Below are 18,368 nucleotides of genomic sequence, written 5' to 3'. Positions count from 1 at the left end.
GTAAGACAGATACAGCCTACAAGAAAATTAAAGATACCTTTGGAGAAAAGGGAACCATCTGTATGAATGCCAAGAGCTCAGATGGAAAACCAGTCCTAAGCAAACAAGAGTAAGCAGAAAGGTGGAAGGAGTATATAGAGGGTCTGTACAAGGGAGATGTACTTGAGGGCAATATTATAGAAATGGAAGAAGACTTAGATGAAGATGAGATGGTAAATACGATACTGCGAAAAGAATTTGACAGAGCCCTGAAAGACCAAAGTCGAAACACGGCCTTGGGAGAAAACGACTGCTGACAGCCGTGGGAGAGCCAGTCTTGACGAAACTGTTGCATCTGGTGAGCAATATGTATGAGATAGGCGAAGTACGCTCAGGCTTCTAGAGGAAATTAATAATCCCACTTCCAAAAAAGGCAGGTGCCGACAGGTGTGAATGTTACCGAACTATCAGTTTAATAAGGCATCGTTGCAAAATACTAACACTAATTCTTTATTAAAAAAATAGAGAAACTGGGAAAAGCCGACCTTGGGAAAGACCAATTTGGATTCCGGAGAAATGTAGGAACACGGAATCAGTACGGACCCTATGACTTGCCTTATAAGATAGGTTAACGAAAGGCAAACCTACTTTTATAGCATTTGTAGTGTTAGAGAAGGCTTTTGAAAATGTTGACTGAAACACTTTCTTTGAAATTCTGAAGGTAGTAGGCGCAAAATATAGGGAGCGGGCCGTGCGGTCTCAGGCACGTTGCCCCACGGTTCGCGCGAACCCCCCCCCCCCCCCCCACCCCCTCGTCGGAGGTTCGAATCCTCCCTCGAGTAAGTGTGTTGCTCTTAGCGTAAGTCAGTTAGATTAAATAGTGTTTAAGGCTAGGGACCGATGACCTCAGTAGTTTCGTCCCATGAGAACTTACCACAAATTTCCAAATTTTAGAGAGACCCAAAGACTATTTACAACTTGTACGGAAACCAGACGGCAGTTATAAGAGTCGAGGGGCATGAAAAGGGAAAGGGAATCAGCAGTTGGAAAGGGAGTGAGGCAGCGTTGAAGCCTATCCCCGATGTTATTCAATTTGCAAATTCAGCAAGCAGTAAAGGAAACCTAAGAAAAATTTGGAGTAGCTGTTAACGTTCAGGAAGAAGAAATAAAAACTTTGAGGTTTCCCGATGGCGTTGTAATTCAGAGGAGGATGTAAGATGAGCATCAACAAAAGCAAAACGAGGATAATGGGATGTGGTCGAATTAAAACAGGTGAGGCTGAAGGAATTAGCTTAGGAAACGACGCACATAAAGCAGTAGATGAGTTTTGCAACTTGGGCACGAAAATAACAGATGATAGCCGAAGTAGATAGGATAAAAAATTTAAACTGACAATTGCAAGAAAAGTGTTTCTGAAGCAGATAAATTTGTTAGGACATTGGCAAGAAAAGTGTTTCTGACGCAGATAAATTTGTTAGGAAGTCTTTTCTGAAAGTGTATACTATGTGATCAAAAGTATCCGGACACCTGGCTGAAAATGACTTACATTTTTATGGCGCCCTCCATCGGTAATGCTGGAATTCAATATGGTGGTTGGCCCACCATTAGCCTTGATGACAGCATCCACTCTCGCAGGCATACGTTCAATCACGTGCTGGAAGCTTTCTTGGGGAATGGCAGCCCATTCTTCAGGGAGTGCTGCACAGAGGAGAGGTATCGATGTCGGTCGGTGAGGCCTGGCACGAAATCGGCGTTCCGAAACATCCTAAGGGTGTTCTATAGGATTCAGGTCAGATCTCTGTGCAGGCCAGTCCATTACAGAGATGTTATTGTCGTGTAACCACTCCACCACAGTCCGTGCATTAGGAACAGGTGCTCTATCGCGTTGAAAGGTGCAATCGCCATCCCCGAATTACTCTTCAACAATGGGAAGCAAGAAGGTGCTTAAAACATCAATATAGCCCTGTGCTGTGATAGTGCCACGCAAAACAACAAAAGGTGCAAGCCCTCCATGAGAAACACGACCACACCTTAACACCACCGCCTCCGATTTTTACTGTTGGCACTACACACGCTGGCAGACGACGCTCACCGGGCATTCGCCGTACCTACATCCTGCCACCGGATCGCCACATTCTCTACCATGATTCGTCACTCCACACAACGTTTTCCCACTGTTCAATCGTCCAATGTTTACGCTTCTTACACCAAGCGAGACGTCGTTTGGCATTTACCGGCGTGATGTGTGGCTTATGAGCATCTGGTCGACCATGAAATCCAAGTTTTCTCACCTCCCGCCTAACTGTCATAGTACTTGCAGTGGATCCTGATGCAGTTTGGAATTCCTGTGTGATGGTCTGGATAGATTTCTGCCTTTTACACATTACGGCCCTCTTCAACTGTCGGCGATCTCTGACAGTCAACAGACGAGGTCGGCCTGTACGATTTTGTGCTGTATGTGTCCCTTCACGTTTCCACTTCACTATCACATCGGAAACAGTGAATCTAGGGATGTTTAGGAGTGTGGAAATCTCGCGTACAGACGTATGACAAGTCACCCAAATCACCTGACCACGTTGAAGTCAGTGAGTTTCGCGGAGCGCCCCATTCTGCTCTCTCAGGATGTCTAATGACTGCTGAGGTTGCTGATATGGAGTACCTGGGAGTAGGTGGCAGGACAATGCACCTACTATGAAAAAAGTATGTTTTTGGGGGTGTCCGGATACTTTTGATCACACAGTGTATGTATGGAGTGGGCCATGTATCGAAGTGAAATGCGGACGATAAACAGTTTGGATAAGACGAGACCAGAAGCTTCTGAAACGTGGTGCTACAAAAGTATGCTGAAGATTAGAGGAGTAGATCATGTAACTAACGAGAAAGCACTGGATAGAAGTGAGGAGCAAAGAAATTTGTGGAGCAAATTTGGTAGGGCACATTTTGGGACATGAAGGAATCACCAATTTAGTACTGGAGGGAAGTGTACCGGCTGAAGTGGCCGAGCGGTTCTAGGCGCTACAGTCTGGAACCGCGCGACCGCTACGGTCGCAGGTTCGAATCCTGCCTCGGGCATAGATGTGTGTGATGTCCTTAGGTTAGTTAGGTTTAAGTAGTTCTAAATTCTAGGGGACTGATGACCTCAGATGTTTAAGTCCCATAGTGCTGAGCCATTTGAACCATTTTTTGAGGGAAGGGTGTGTGGGGGGAGAGGTGCGGATGGGAGGGGCGGGAGAGGGGGGAAAGGGGGCGGTGGAGGTGTAAAAGTCGTAGAAGGTGACCAAGAGGTCGATACAGCAAGCAGATTCAGAAGGGTCTAGGTTGTAGTAGTTATTTGGAGATGAAGAGGCTCGCACTGGATAGAGTTGCGTGGAGAGCTGCATAGAACCAATCTTCGGACTGAAGACCACAACAACACACACTGCTGTCGTCAGCAAACCTTTCCACTATTGTTATCTGTAGAATTTCCTGATCGAATTCTATCAACATCGCTTGATATCATTCGGTTATACTCTACCATCCATACGCAACTTTTATTAATTTATTATTCCTGACACTGTCCATGCTGTCGAACTGTGCTTTCAAGTCCTTTGCCATCTTTGACAGAATTACATTTTCTTCATCAAACCTCAAAGTTTTCATTTCTTCTCCATGATGATCAAGTTGTTCTCAAAATTTCTCTTTAGTTCCCTTTATTTCTTGCTCTGTATACTGAATGGATAACAATAGGGTAGTGTATCGACGAAAATATTATCTGTGGCAACTTAGCGAAGTGATGCTTGTATGTTACATTTTTCTGCAATGAACCATAAAACAGAGTCATCATTCAGACGATGACGAAGTCTGGAATTACAACGCTTCACACGCACCCATCATGTGTGTCTACTTTGCCTTACAAATGCATTCCGCGAACAACTGTATGGTGCAAAGCGTGGCGTAATTAATACTACATACGAGTACGTATATATTAGAGACTTGGTATCCTATTCCACTCGGGAATGGAGAGAGGGCAGAATACTTTAGTACACGTACTAGTCACTTATTTTATCCACATGATCCTTATGGGAGGAATCGGACTAAATCAGAAAAAACTGTTGCGCTATACACGTTAATACTAGTACGCTAAATTTACCCAACAGGGTTTTGTGCGAACAATGTCATCTTTCTCCCAAAGATTACCATTAGAGTCTCCCTAGCACTTTCTCATGAGCTACACTTAACTTAGCAGCGCTTGTCTGATTCCTTTCGATGTATGTTGTAGTGCCTGCTTGATAAGGACCTTAAATGCTGGACGAGTTCTCTAGCACTTGTGGCATTCGTGTAGATGTACACCACATTCTCATTATCCATCGAACAATTTAGCGTTTACCATTCGCCTATCCAGCCATTAAATTCACGTGATTGTGCCATATCCTTAGATATTACTGAAAAACTGGACAGACTCCAGAAGATCACCGTTATTTCAGTACTGGTAGTCGATTACTATGAGGTCAGCTTCCCAGATCCTGGAGCAACTACTTGCAAATCAAACAGCTCGTCATATGGCATCATTAGGCTGAATGGACTCCGTTCACGTCCTCTGATTACCGAAAAATCCCTGGCAGTACCGGGAACGGAACCCAGGCCCTCCACATGGAAATCGCACACGCCGACCACTCACTCACTACGTTCCCAGATTCTCCAAAACAGCTCCGTTGTGGTACAGCATACTCAGCTTCTTCGATGACACGATTCACCTTCAGTGTAGAGGAAACTTCGAAACTGTTACGGCGAAACGGAACACCATCATATCTAACTAGAGTGTGTTTTGGTAATTGATGGGAGGTAATTAACTCTGGTCCAGTAATGGAACAGAGCGATAGGTGGTGATGTAGCACGACCCGTAGTGTGGTAACACTCACCTACCGCAAATACTCGCGTGAAGGCATTACAGACACTTGATGGCGTACCACAGGTAACACATTAGTGAACATAACATCGCTTTTAAACGCGAGGCGCTTTTATGCAAATTGCAATTTCGTCGAAAACAGTTATTTTGATAATTCAAACTGTAACCGTCGCTACTCTTTTTCAGCTGGCTCTCAAAATAGCTTTGGGTGGAAGAGTAATATCAGTCCGACCAGACAACACAAACTCAGCTGCGAGTTCACGTATCACTGAATCGCAATTGTGTGGGCTCTATAGCTGTCTCATTTCTAGGAAAAACATGCATTACATATGTGTAGCAACAGTAACACCACCAGCTTTGTGTATTAGTTCTATTTAAATAAAACTAATACACACAGATGATGGTGTTATTGTTCCTACACATAAATAAAAGACCTGCTGTCCAATTATTCATTAAAATATGGATGTACGGAGACAAAAATGTCACTGGTATTGAGAGCCTTACGATGGCGAATTTCAGTTGACTGAAATATGTACAGTATACAACAGTGCCCAGTTAACAGTTAGATTTAATTCACATGTAGAATGTGTCACATTGTAAACATTTAAAAGAGTTGTTTCGTCTAAATTTAGCAGGTTGGTTGCCAAATGATAACAAAAATTATAGTCTTGTACATTGCGAAAGAGAGTGCCAGTTTCACCTAGGCCAAAACGGCAGGAAATTCACAACGTTTATCGTTTTGTGTGTTATAGTTTCCACACTCGTTACCGACGAAATACGAGAACTACCGCACAATCAGCTTAACAGCTCTCACATCGGAGTTGATGACACGAATAAGACACAAAAGAATGGAAAAGAAAACTGAGAATATGTTAGATGAGGATCAGTTTAGCTTTTAGGAAAGGTAAATGCACCAGAAGTCTGTTCTGACGTGCTTGATAATGGAGGCAAGATTTATGAAAAATCAAGACACTTTCACGGGGTTTGTCGACAGAGGAAAAAAATTCGCCAGCGTAAAATGGTGCAAGATCTTTCAAATTCTCAGAACAACAGATGTAAGTTACAGAACCAATAGAGAACAATATGAATGGAAGCCCAAGTGGGAAATGCTCCAATGAAAAAGGGCGTAATGTTGGTTGGTTGGTTGATTTGGGGGAGGGGATGAAACAGCGAGGTCATCGATCCCATCGGATTAGGGAAGGATGGGAAAGGAAGTCGCCGTACCCTTTCAAAGGAACCAGCCCGGTATTTGCCTGAAGCGATTCAGGGAACACGGAAATCCCAAATCAGGACGGCGGGACGCAGAACTGAACCATCGTTTAGCATCGCCGCGAAGCATCAGCGAATATTTTGTCCCCCATGAAACTTGCTCCCCATTAGACGCTTGGTGGAAAGACTCCAAAAAAATGGCTCTGAGCACTATGGGACTTAACATCGATGGTCATCAGTCCCCTAGAACTTAGAACTACTTAAACCTAACTAACCTAAGGACAGCACACAACACCCAGCCATCACGAGGCAGAGAAAATCCCTGACCCCACCGGGAATCGAACCCGGGAACCCGGGCGTGGGAAGCGAGAACGCTAGCGCACGACCACGAGATGCGGGCGGAAAGACTCCGAAGAGCACTGTGTACAGTACATTACCAGAACATGCTGTCGAAAAGCAACAAGATATAGTTGCAGGTGTACTTCCCTTCGATAACTATGCCTGGCTTTCTAAAGATACAGTCAGAAAAGCCTTGTAAATCGGTTTCAAATAAACAACTAACACAGCTAAGTGGCAAATTGGTATGAAAATAGCTTGTGTGCTCCCAAACAAAGACTTTTTCCTTTCTAAAGTAAATTTCAGAGCTCGGGCCGCAGATGTGTGTAACTCGTAGGAAGGCCTACGAGTTATTAAAAATTTATTTTTGCAAGTTACAGTACCATCAGACCTGTTGCAATCTGTAACGGCCTTGTATTAGTTACGTGTCACAAGTCAACAGTCACGGCGTATATTGGTGAATTCCGCTCCTACGTCTTTCACGAAAGCCAACGCATCAGTTCCCTCTCCGCCAACAGGCAGTTTGGAGCAGCCAGACGGCCTCATAATGTTGGAGGAAAATAAAGGCGCACAGCCGGTAGTAGACGCCCACGGGTCATCGCACAGCAGCGTATGACGCGCTGCCGGCGGCTGCCTTTGACGTCCACGCAGCCGCGAGAACCGGCGCGTGGGCGCCGGCCACCAATTTGTCTGTGGCTGCCGGCAAAAATAGAAAAAAAAGGAAATATCGCCGGAAAACGTCCCGCCGGTAGACTCGCTGCCGTCACGGGCCGAACAAAAATCGCGCACAAAAGGCTCGACCGCCGCCGAGTTCTGCTCCGCTTGCGTTACGCCGGTCACCGGTCGTAAGGAGCGCGTTACTCGTCTGTCTGCTCGTCCCCTTCATCCCCCCACTCCCCTGTTACGCTGACCGCAACCCTCTCTTCAACTACGGCAGTACTTCCTCTATTTTGCTTTCGAAGAGAACACGGCACACGTCATAACGCTATTTCCAGGAGACTTCGTTCAGTGAAAGAGGGGTAAAAATAACCGAACCCCGCGTCTCGGCTTATCCGTAGATATTCGACCGATTCTGAGAAAACGACGGTCAAAGCTTTCGATGTACTTCACGGGACGTTCGGGACGTTTAGCGAGTAAACAGGCTAAACGAAGCGGTGGCACAGTGGCTGGCGTCGCATCTTTACGTTTTTGCACCCCACGTTCGAAACCAGGTTACTATTTTTATTTTCGTTTTAATTTACGAGTATCTACCGGTGTCTATAGAAGATTATTGCTCGAATATTTTCCAGTGCATATTGAAATTACGATGCCCTTATTCGTCAACTAATTTTACGCCTGGTAAACGATTTTTAAAACGGAGGAAGAAAAAAAAATAACTGAAGAGAAAAATTATTTGAAAATGTTTTCGGTGAAATTCCTATAGTGTATCTTGACACCATAACCAAATGCATGCGCCAGGTTTTGGAAAAGTGATCCGTTATGCGTGGTTTGCCGCGAAATTATTGCCAACGCATGAAATCTTCAGCAACGTTAACGATGTTTCTTTCTTGAGTGAGATTTATACGAAGAAATTTCGCTGTCAGAAACGTGCCCTCGCGCGAAACTCGTGGTGTTCGGAATTTCTGTATTTCGAATGTTTCTACGATCGGTATCATCCAAGGGAGTGCACCAAATCTTCATCAAGAACAAACATAAAAATAAAATATAAGAATTAAGAATTGATGTAAGAACAAAAATACGAATATGAAAATCTAAAAAGGTTGTAATCCCTAAAAATACCGTACACACATCTATTATACAATAAATGTACGACACTTATTATGAAACCGAGTGGTAATTTTACAATTAATACCGTTGTATCCCCTAACTTGATAAGAAAGATTCGTCTAGAAACCTTCTACGGATGATGCAGTAAGTCAGAGACCGCGACGCTAGCCACTATGCTACCGTTTTTGGCTATTCTACCACCGAGCGAAGTTTCTCGGAAACTTGGTTATGGCACTTGCCGTGTTCTCCTTGTTAGATCTCTCTACTGAATAAACTTGCCGTTATCCGTAGAATGGAATGAAGGAAGAAGATTTCATGGTCTCGTGCGTTACAGAAGGTACCTGAAATATTTTTATTCAATGAGAGGTGTGTTTCAACAATGTTATACTCAAATTCTCGGCTCATGTTTTATCATGGTCACTTTCAAAATGACAGAATGGGATTTGTGGGTCCACCTTCATGCAAGTCTTTTATCTCCCGAAACTAGAATAATATCCTAGTATTAAGAAAGGTAAGTGATGTGTTCTTCGCGGAGACGGAGAAAATTTTTTGGTGAGCGCAGTCTATCTGTATCACGTTCCAGCCGTTGGTCACTCTGGGTACTGGAAACGCTGGAGTAAGCGTCAGACAGCCTCTGTTTCTGCTTCTTACTTTCGGTACAGAAATGTATATGCTCGGTAAAACAGAGCTGTCGCCTCTTAACATAATAGGGCTACTTGTCGCGATTTCTGCCAGCCATAAAGAAAACTACAGTACAGACCTAGTAGTGTACCCAGAGTTCCAACATTCTTCTGGTATTAACTAAGGCATGTAGCACGCATTCACTACTTAGCTCTAGAAATTTATTTTATGACCTTTTACTTGCATACGGTGATTTCACGCGAATCCACAGAACTTAAAGCTAACTAGAAACCAAACTCCGCCCGCACATGTCATATAGGCGCAATGGTACCGACCAGCCGCCGTGTCATCTTCAGAGCACAGGCGTCACACGATGCGGATATGGAGGGGCATTTGGTCAGCACACCGCTCTCCCGGCTGTGTATCAGTCTACGACACCGCAGCCGCTACTTCTCAAACAAAGTAGCTGCTCAGTTTTCTTCACAGGGACTGAGTGCACCCAGCTTGCCAACAGCGATCGGCAGACCGGATGGTGACCCATCCAAGTTCTAGCCCAGTCCGACAGCGCTTAACTTTGGTGATCTGACGGGAACCGGTGTTACCACTGAGGCAAGGCTGTTGGCACCTACAGAACGTGCACTTTATAAGACAAATAGAGGTCTGGCGTTTGTTCTCAGTACTCAGGTATTCTAACAGTGATTGTGAATATCTTAACAGAATTAACTGTAAATCTCATTTTTATGGATAAAGTCAATTATTTCCCGTACTGATGTCTTCCTAGTAGCGCAGTGGTACCAAACTGTGGGTAAACAGACGTCCATTAATTATGTGAGATAAAAATATGGGCCGTGAGTAGTGGGGGGGGGGGGGGGGGGGGGCGGTCCGGCAAAATCTCACTAAATCTTACTTAAAGGGGATGGCGGGCTATAAAAAGTCACGTCAGCTTTTTAACTCAGAGAATATACGTTATTATGACGTTTTGTTTCGTATAATCACAGTCATCCACACGACACCGATACACACTTGACACTTGATAACAGGTCGGAGGCAGGCAACGGCAAACCACCTCCACTAGGGGCTTGCCATGAGCGGTGATGCAGGATTCCCTCATCTGCTCCCTACACTCATAAAATTATAGATTATATTTTATTATAGTTAATCCAGAGCATCGACAATATTAATGCGCCCACCAGTCTTTATGGCCTAAGTGAACTGAATTCCCCGATTAGAAACAAGTACCACCCAAGTGTTGCATTTTATTCGGGTAGTTCTGTGCCGCGCTGGTCGAAATCAATCCATGTCAGTCAGCGACTCGGTTATGATATTCTGCAAGGCATATTGAAGGCGATGTTGAGTTTAACGTGAATTTGTATCAAAACTTTTAAAATGTACCTGCTAAGCGGCATGCCGATTGTCGAAACACACGCACGAGCGAGAAGTTAATCGTTTGCGGAAGGAAGCTAAAGCTAAACTGAAGTTCAACGACATGAATTCGCTTAGTGGCAATATAAATCAAAAGCCCGAAAAATTACGCAATCATATGGTTCCAAGGAAGGTACAAACAATGTCGTATTTCATCTGCAAAGTATGTAAACGCTGAATGACACCTTATGTATATTAATATACCAATAAAAGGTCGGATTTTAGGGATCCGTCAAAACAGTTAATGCTCATTTCGTGGAGTCTTTATGTCCATCCGTCTCTGTCCGTCTGTCTGTGCGAATGCTACTCAGGGACGACATCTTTGAAATGCAGTTTTTAATTACATGTTAAATACACTGCTTAAAACACTCTTTTAATGAAACATGGTTCTATTAAAGAATTTTAATCAATGTTTAAAACAAATAAAAAAATATTTTTTACGTATTTTTACCCGAATACGGGGTAAACACCATGTGAGGGTGAGGTTCAGGGGCATCCCACTAAATCTCCCCCCAACATAATTAATATACGTCCACTAAATACTCCTTGTGGTGGAAGGAAGGGGAAAATTAAATTTTGTTACGGGTGACAATCACAAGGGTTAAATTACAGTTTAGTCTTTACATAATTTGAAAGGTGTACAGTTTCGTTAAACAATAATTGTTAGATCATTATCATCAAGCATTTGACATCCATTATCGCTAATGATGGCGTCTTCCAAATTTTCTTATGCATTTCCATCTTCAGCACTCAATACTGTTCGCGCATGTTTTGAACGTCGCAGCGCAACATGCGACACGGAATCAGTCCTAAATGCGTGACTTACACGAAAAAGAAAAGTAAATACACTTATTCGCGAAATAAAATTGTTTTCTCGCTTTGATCCTCTGGGGATGGCATATTAGCGTCATTACAAAATCTGCGAGGAACTATACAGCAGGCGTGGAAGGAAGACCAGCAAGACATATTTCATTGTCGACCGACAAGCAAATTTCGTCTGCTGCAGCAAAGCGAGGTTGTCTTCTCTCATACAAAGCTCGCTTCTCTTCCAGCTTCGTTGGAAGACTGTAAAGACGACACAGCGCCACCGAAGTCGGCGTCGATGATGTCGTGGCGAGTGTATTACAGTAAGCAGCCGACGACAACACGATAACGACTCGGCGTAGCAGCACGCGGACGATTCCCGCGGGCCAGCTCATTACAGTTAAGGGCGAGCAGGCGGGAGCTGACAAATGGCTGGCGCGGCAGCTTATTAAAACCGCAGCAGCTGGCGCGGCCGCAGCCTGCAAGTTGGTCCGGGGCTCTGGGAGCTTCCTCCGCTGCGGCTCTCTCTCTGGCCGCTAAAATATATTGATTGCGTCGGAAGGGCAATTGCAGCGGCGCGGTCGCGGAGGAGGCCGTAACTTTCATAAACACCCCGGCGCAAACTTCCCCCGCGACGCTTGTCGGCGGGGCGGCGATATAAACTTGGCCTCTTCCCTCCACTGTCCCCCCCCCCCCCCCCCCCCCGCCTCTCAACGCCATGCCCATACCGCCAGCAACTCTCGGCGCGTTCTGAAAAGCCGCGCTCCCGTGCGAGGCCGCGATCCGCAGCTACTAACTCTGCCACTAAATTGATACTAAGCAGCGCAGAATGCGCCTCATACCGGAGCAATTTGTGACAGACTCCGCGCGGTGGGTAATAAGCTAGCGCGCGGCGGAGGAGGGGGGCGAGATATTTAAGGCGGTTCTCCCACGGCTATTAAGGCGCCGGCGGCGATTAACGAGCGCTGCGGAACCTGCACAGACTGACGGGCGGATCCCGTCGCCGTCTCGTGCTATTTTAGAAGCTACTATCTTGTCGGGAATTGACACTTGCGAGACCGTGACTGAGTGAACGACTTACAGAGCAGGTATCTTTTTCAGGTGACTGTAAAATAAAGTGCTTTATTTTTTCATGACTGCAGTAAGATCTGTAACTAGAATACAACGTCGAACCGTACAAAATTTCCATAACTTTCAGCTGAACTAGATTCGGTGAAAGCAAACGAATAAATGAAAAGGATTGTGGCGAAACAAGCGCTATATCATTTTGAGAGACACAGAGGCGAGCGGCTATCCCGGGACTTAACCCAGTTCACTGCTACTAGCACCACGTCATCATAATGCGCCCGTCCGTAGCTTACAAGTATTGCGCCATAATTTTAAAAATGAAATTAAAAATTAAAGTTGTTTATCCAAACTTTGTCAACACATGCTTCAGCGTATTAACGTTTAAATTGTCAAATTTCAGACTGATCGGATGAGTCTCTTTCCTTACATCGTTTTAAACAAAAACTAAGAGGCGCTAAATAATAAAGCTAGAAAGCCAAAAATTCGCATGAAGACTCAGTTTGATATGACAACATGAAGTATGGGACCCCATTTAACCTCTAACAGTTTTCGAGTAATTTACTCAAAACTAAATTTGGAACAAAAACGTCTTTATTTGTAGTAGATTAAGTATCTGTCATATCAATGCTAAAAAATTCCGATTACAGTGAAACCCATTAAATAATAGAGCTATAACAAGTTTCAAGATCTTGATGTAAATACAGTAACAACCAAAACAATGTCTCTTAAAGTTGTAATTCGGAGGTCATGTTCTACTGCCAGTTTCGTTCTCAACATTCTAGACAGCAAAGTTTAAATGCAGTCGAGCTAAATCTTTTTCTGTGATTATAGCCAACTTAATTATATTCATACAAAAATTACGAAAATTCTAAATTAATACGTAACAGTGTTATAAAATCTTATGTGTCCGAGAAAACGACCATTTAGAGGCTACTAACGGGGCATAGAGCGGATGCCAGCAGGTGTTACTTTGGCCGTCCGCTGCGCCAGTATACAAATACGGCTTGAGAGGCAACACTTGACTTCACTTCGCACCCAGCTGCCATGCGGTCCATGTCAATCAAACGCCGGCTTTGGCGCTGCCTCGGGTGACGTCACAGCCAGATTGCAACTAAACTCATGTTTTCGGCACAAACTGGAAGTGAACTCGCGAGGACTGTACACCGTCCTGGATCGCTCAGATTTCGCGGAAGTAACTGTCTATGTGCCGCCCGTATCGATGCCAAAACCGCGTCGAAAGTGGTGAGATTGCTTTCCACTTTTATGGCGAGTAATTAACTTAGATTATCAGAAGTCAGGGCGAAAGACCATTTATTGGGACCTTACCACAGAGGGCGCTTCTGAACTGCTCATGGTGCTCTTTATTATAGAGACAGCATTACTCTTTATTATCTACAGGAATATTACTAAGTTGTGCGTGTGAAAGTTATCAAATTAGCACTCAAAATTTTCATTTATAATCGTAGATCCTGATTCCGCTGAGTAAGCAGAGTGTAGAAACTTTTCTTTCAGTGGGCAAGACATGAATATGGACTTGCAGACTGGAAACTATGGTCGGTATGTTCTCCATCGCTTTGTGGCTGACCACAAAAATAGTTTACAGGCTCTCGTAAAAGACGGCACCGCTGCCCCACAGGATGATATCAGTGGAGATGTAATAACATGACATCATGCCAGTGGCAGAAATGCTGAACTTGCAGTATAGTGAAACAGCAAACACCCAACCCCGTTTTCTTAAAAGAATCGAGCATACAACAGCCTCAAATGTCTGATTACTTTACAAATGAGTTAATTTTTAAATACTTGACGTTCAGCGTGCAAGCGAGAAAAAAGTTTAGGAAAGGTTTGAAATCATGTTTAAATCTTGTTGGAAGACCTTATCAATCAAAGCTGAATGTAGTCTGCGCTCCGTTTCCAGCAAATTTCGTTTTTCACGCATCTCAATGATAATGACTTCATAGCTCCTAAACTGTGGGTCGTATAATGCTATAATTCTGTGTTGCGAACAGAGTTAGTAGCACGAAATATTAAATTAAAACTTCATGACTGATTCGGCTGTTTTACTGGATGTACAGTGCAAGTGTAGGAAGCGATAAACTTTTTTTTTTTTCTTCCTTGCGTCGTTTTGTGAGAGTTGAGACGAGAAACAGTTTCGTAGGAATTTGAAATTACGTGTAAACTTCGTTGCAAGTCGCCATTTGCTCTTAGTCTTAAGCACTGGGTGAATATAATCTGAGCATCTGCGCGCGGTCATTTGCGCCACCTCACGACATACACAGGTAGGCCATGTCATACGCGGATTCGTTAACTGCGTTTTCGCATAACGTGGTTTTAAATTTAAGTCCAGTTGTGACGAGAAAGAGTTTCGTCGGAATTTGAAATTACGTTTGTTAACAGCGCGCGGTAGCAGTAACGCGTTAGCGCCGTTTTGTGTCGCGCCTGTCGCCACGTGAAGAGGAAGGAGCTCACGGGCGCTCAACGGCGACTTTATCAGCGTCGAGGCGTGAATCGCCAGTTCAGGTCAACACAGCTGTCAAGTTCAACTCGACAGGGTCCGTATTGTGTGTGCCTGCTGAGCGACCGGACGTGTATAAAAATTTTATCCACTAGAAATAAAGTTAGGACTTGGATCGCTGTGAGAAAGGTGAGCCTATTGTTGACATTCAGCGTGCTTTGGGACTTAGAAAATACACTATCAGAACTGTTCGTGACAAAGCGGAATCAATTCTAAAAACTGCTCAACCTTTAAATAACTTACGCGTGCCTATAGTGACCAAATCTCGCTCGGAGGCGATGGAAAGAATGGAAAATACTAAGCCATTGAATTGAATATCACGACCAACAGAAGTTGCCTCTCTCTGGAAACTGCTTTTCAAGCTAAATCCAAACGCTTTATGCAAACTTAACGAACGATGAGGATGATCCAGCACCGTTCTCGGCCGTCTCAGGTTGGTCTGATCGCTTCAAAGATCGTTTTGGCTTTCACAACATTAAACAAACAGGAGAGGCATCTGCGGCAGATGAAGTTTGCGCAGAGGATTTAGAAAAAAAGCGTTAAAGAAATTGCAGATAAAGGGTATGCTGCGAAGCAGGTTTTCAACCTTGATGAAAGCGGCGTAACTGGAAACGACTGCCTAGCCGCACGTTCATTTCTACTGAAGTAAACACAGCACCTGGGTCTAAGGCTGCCAAGGATTGATGCATCATTCTTTACGGAGGAAATGTTGCAGAGGACTGCAAATTACAGCCCCTTATGATCCCCCACACTCAAAATCATAGGGCACTAAAGGGCTGTGACAAGAGCAGGCTGGGAGTTCGTTGACGATGGAGTAAAAAGATGCGATGACTTCTGCTATTTTCAGTGACTATTTTCTTGATGTTAACTGGAGCCTTGTGAGAAAGAAAAAAATGTGTTTCAAAATTCACATCCTTCTTGATAACGTCCCAGCCACCCACTTTGCAGTATTGGTTCAAATCGAAACACTAAAGTCCATTTCTGACACCGACCACTACATCTATCCTGCAACCCATGGGTCAGGAAGTTATTTCTACATCCAAGGCATATTAACTGCATAACATTTTCTCAATTCTCACAGACGAATGTTATTGGAATGACGAACTTATCTGGCGTCAGTTTAACAACTTCACGATGGCGATTACTACTATCAGAGGCGCATGGACTGATATCAGTTCAAAATCTGTAGACGGTATCGGGAAGAGGATGTGGCCCGATGCTGCGACAACAAATGAAGTGATCTCACCGTTGCAACGAGAGAAATCGAGGAAGAGGTAAATCAGACTGGACTCACAGATGTCGATGAAGAGAGTGTCTGTGACCTAAATTCTCATTCCGAGGAAGTGAACAACGAAGATTTGCATGTAAGGGATTCCATTACGTAAACTGCACTGACTACAGCATCGTCATGGTGTTCCCATGTAAATGGCCCAGCGGTTATTTAAGTTGTATATGGACTTAATAAAAATGATTTTAGTGTATTACTGTCTATTTCGGCGTTAAATTTTTAGGTGTATTAATGTTGCCTTAAAACGCATTTCAGGAAGATGGTAATGGTTATTTTTTGGTGAAAGTACTAAGAGACTCAACTATTTTGAACTTAATATGTGAGCAAATGAGAACCTAAACCCACATTTTACATATAAAATAACTCTCGATACACACGAATTTGGTATACGCGGCAATACTGCGGAACGTAACTATCGCGTACTACGAGATTTATTTGTACACAGTTCCTAACTGTAATACTTAAGTCTTTAGCATAAGATTATACCTCTTGATGAGTGGATTATGACAGAATTTTAAATATTTAAAATCTGTCAATATTACGTGAAATATTAAAAATCAAAATTATGTTGCCCTGAAAGCTGTTTGAAAGGCAACATGCAGCAGGGGCAGTGCACCGAATCAGCCGTTTGGTGACATAGGTACGTCGTGGCTACTGAAAATTCGTCACTGACCAAGTCCCAAACTCGTATTTCCTTCTCCTTGTGGGCAACCGAACGAGGCGGCACAGCGGCTAGCACACTGTACCTTGATTCGAGAGGACAGCGATTCGAATCCACGTCAGGCCACCGAGGAGTCCCTAAACCGCTTAATTCGACTGCTTCTATGGTTCATTTGAAGGCACGCTCGTTTTTCTTTCCTGTCGCAGCTACAATCCACACTCGTGCTGAGTTTCTAATGACCTCGTTGTTGCGGAATGTTAAACCATAAACTCCGACAATCGTTACGAGCTGTCGCCTTAACCACTAGACTATTCCAGCACGCCTCCAGGTATCTTCATTGATTTCACCCTCATCATACATTGATTTGCCATCGGTGAATCTAATTTAACTAATGCAGGCCCACAGTGTGCCGTCCAAAGCCATGGGAAGGAACTGAATGTGATGTCGGTCATCTGCAGCTGAGGCCTGTGTAACTCCACTGTCATCGAACAGAGTGCCTCGTGCGCGAATAGCCTCATGGGGCTTTTGGTGTCATCCAGTACACCATATATATGTAGTGCAAGTTGTCTGGCTCCAGCTGCGAGAGACTGTGATCACGTGTGTGAGAGTTTTGTGTGTGGGTGTGTGTGTGTGTGGGGGCGGGGGTGTCTATTTTCGACGAAGGCCTTGTGGCCGAAAGCTCACTTTCCGACAGTCTTTTTGTTGTGTGTATCTGCGACTCAGCATCCCCGCTATATGGTGAGTAGCAACAATTATTTCCATAATACTGTTACATGTCATCCTGGATTTTCGACTGTTTGATAATTGAAACTACAACGGTCATATCACAGTTCCTTGGGAACTCCTGAAATCGACCTTTTATCTGTTGATTTTGTTTCATTACGGACGACAGGTTGAGCTCTGCCTGTAAGAAGATATTGAATCAGATCTCAAATCTGGATCGATACTTCCGTCAAATGGTAAACGATTTGTGGATGGATGAATAACTGAGCGCTGCTTCCGCGACAAGTGTACGCCCCCGCTTAGTCTCGGCGGAAGGGTAGCAGTCTCCTCCCTGCCCCCTGGCCGCGCGCTGTGGCTGCGGCCGCCACTGATTGACCGATGCCGACGCCGAGCACGCACGACGCCGTGCGTGCGGCCTGGCCCTCTATCAGCCCCCCTGCCCCTCCCGCCCTCTCTCTCACACACGTACATACACACACAACCCCGTGCGCGCATTGAGTACGCATGTACACGCGTTAGCAGCTGCGAGACCAACAGCGCCTTCCCCGAGTGTATCTGCGAAGTTTCTACACAACCTTAGGGTGCTGGAAGCAAAAGATTCTTTCTTTTAAAACTATGGCAAATAGGCTCCTAGGCGATGCAGCCACCCCACTCGCTTTGGAAGGTAACCGCGTTACCCGGTTATGAACTCATTTGCAACCAGCAGACGTATCGCTACTAACAGAAACCTCGTCGCATGGACTGTAGCTTCTAGGTTAGGAATATTTTTACTACAATATTTTTTTTCTTCTGTTGAAGTCCAACTCCGCTTTTGAGGAATACGTTGGCTTTTCTCAACGTTATAACTGCTTCAGTTTTTCAGTTTCATTTTGCCACAAAATGTTCGTCTTCCCGCAGTGGTGAAAAGTTTTCAGATCTGTACTGACACTTCAAATGACTGCGTGTCGTGTTATCATTCGAATATTAAGTAAGAATGTGCAAGTTTTTCAACCAATGTAAAACGGGAACACTGATCGAACCTAAGGGATAATAATGTCAATGTAGTCCTCTGAAATTGAATAGTAGCACCGAAACCCGTTGGTCTCCAACG

General features: G+C 44.3%; 1 protein-coding gene and 1 pseudogene across 1 annotated transcript in view; both read right to left on the bottom strand.

Moving 5' to 3' along the window:
- The window catches only part of LOC126412765 (neurobeachin), a 1,487,907-nt gene that overhangs the window by 1,042,416 nt on the left and 427,123 nt on the right, over positions 1-18,368 (bottom strand). The window lies entirely within an intron of this gene.
- On the bottom strand, positions 9,303-9,420 carry LOC126413473 (5S ribosomal RNA; annotated as a pseudogene).

The sequence above is a fragment of the Schistocerca serialis genome, chromosome 7 (assembly GCF_023864345.2).
Source record: "Schistocerca serialis cubense isolate TAMUIC-IGC-003099 chromosome 7, iqSchSeri2.2, whole genome shotgun sequence".
In the NCBI taxonomy this organism is placed as follows: Eukaryota; Metazoa; Arthropoda; class Insecta; order Orthoptera; family Acrididae; genus Schistocerca; species Schistocerca serialis.
This window is presented reverse-complemented; position numbering and strand designations above follow the sequence as displayed.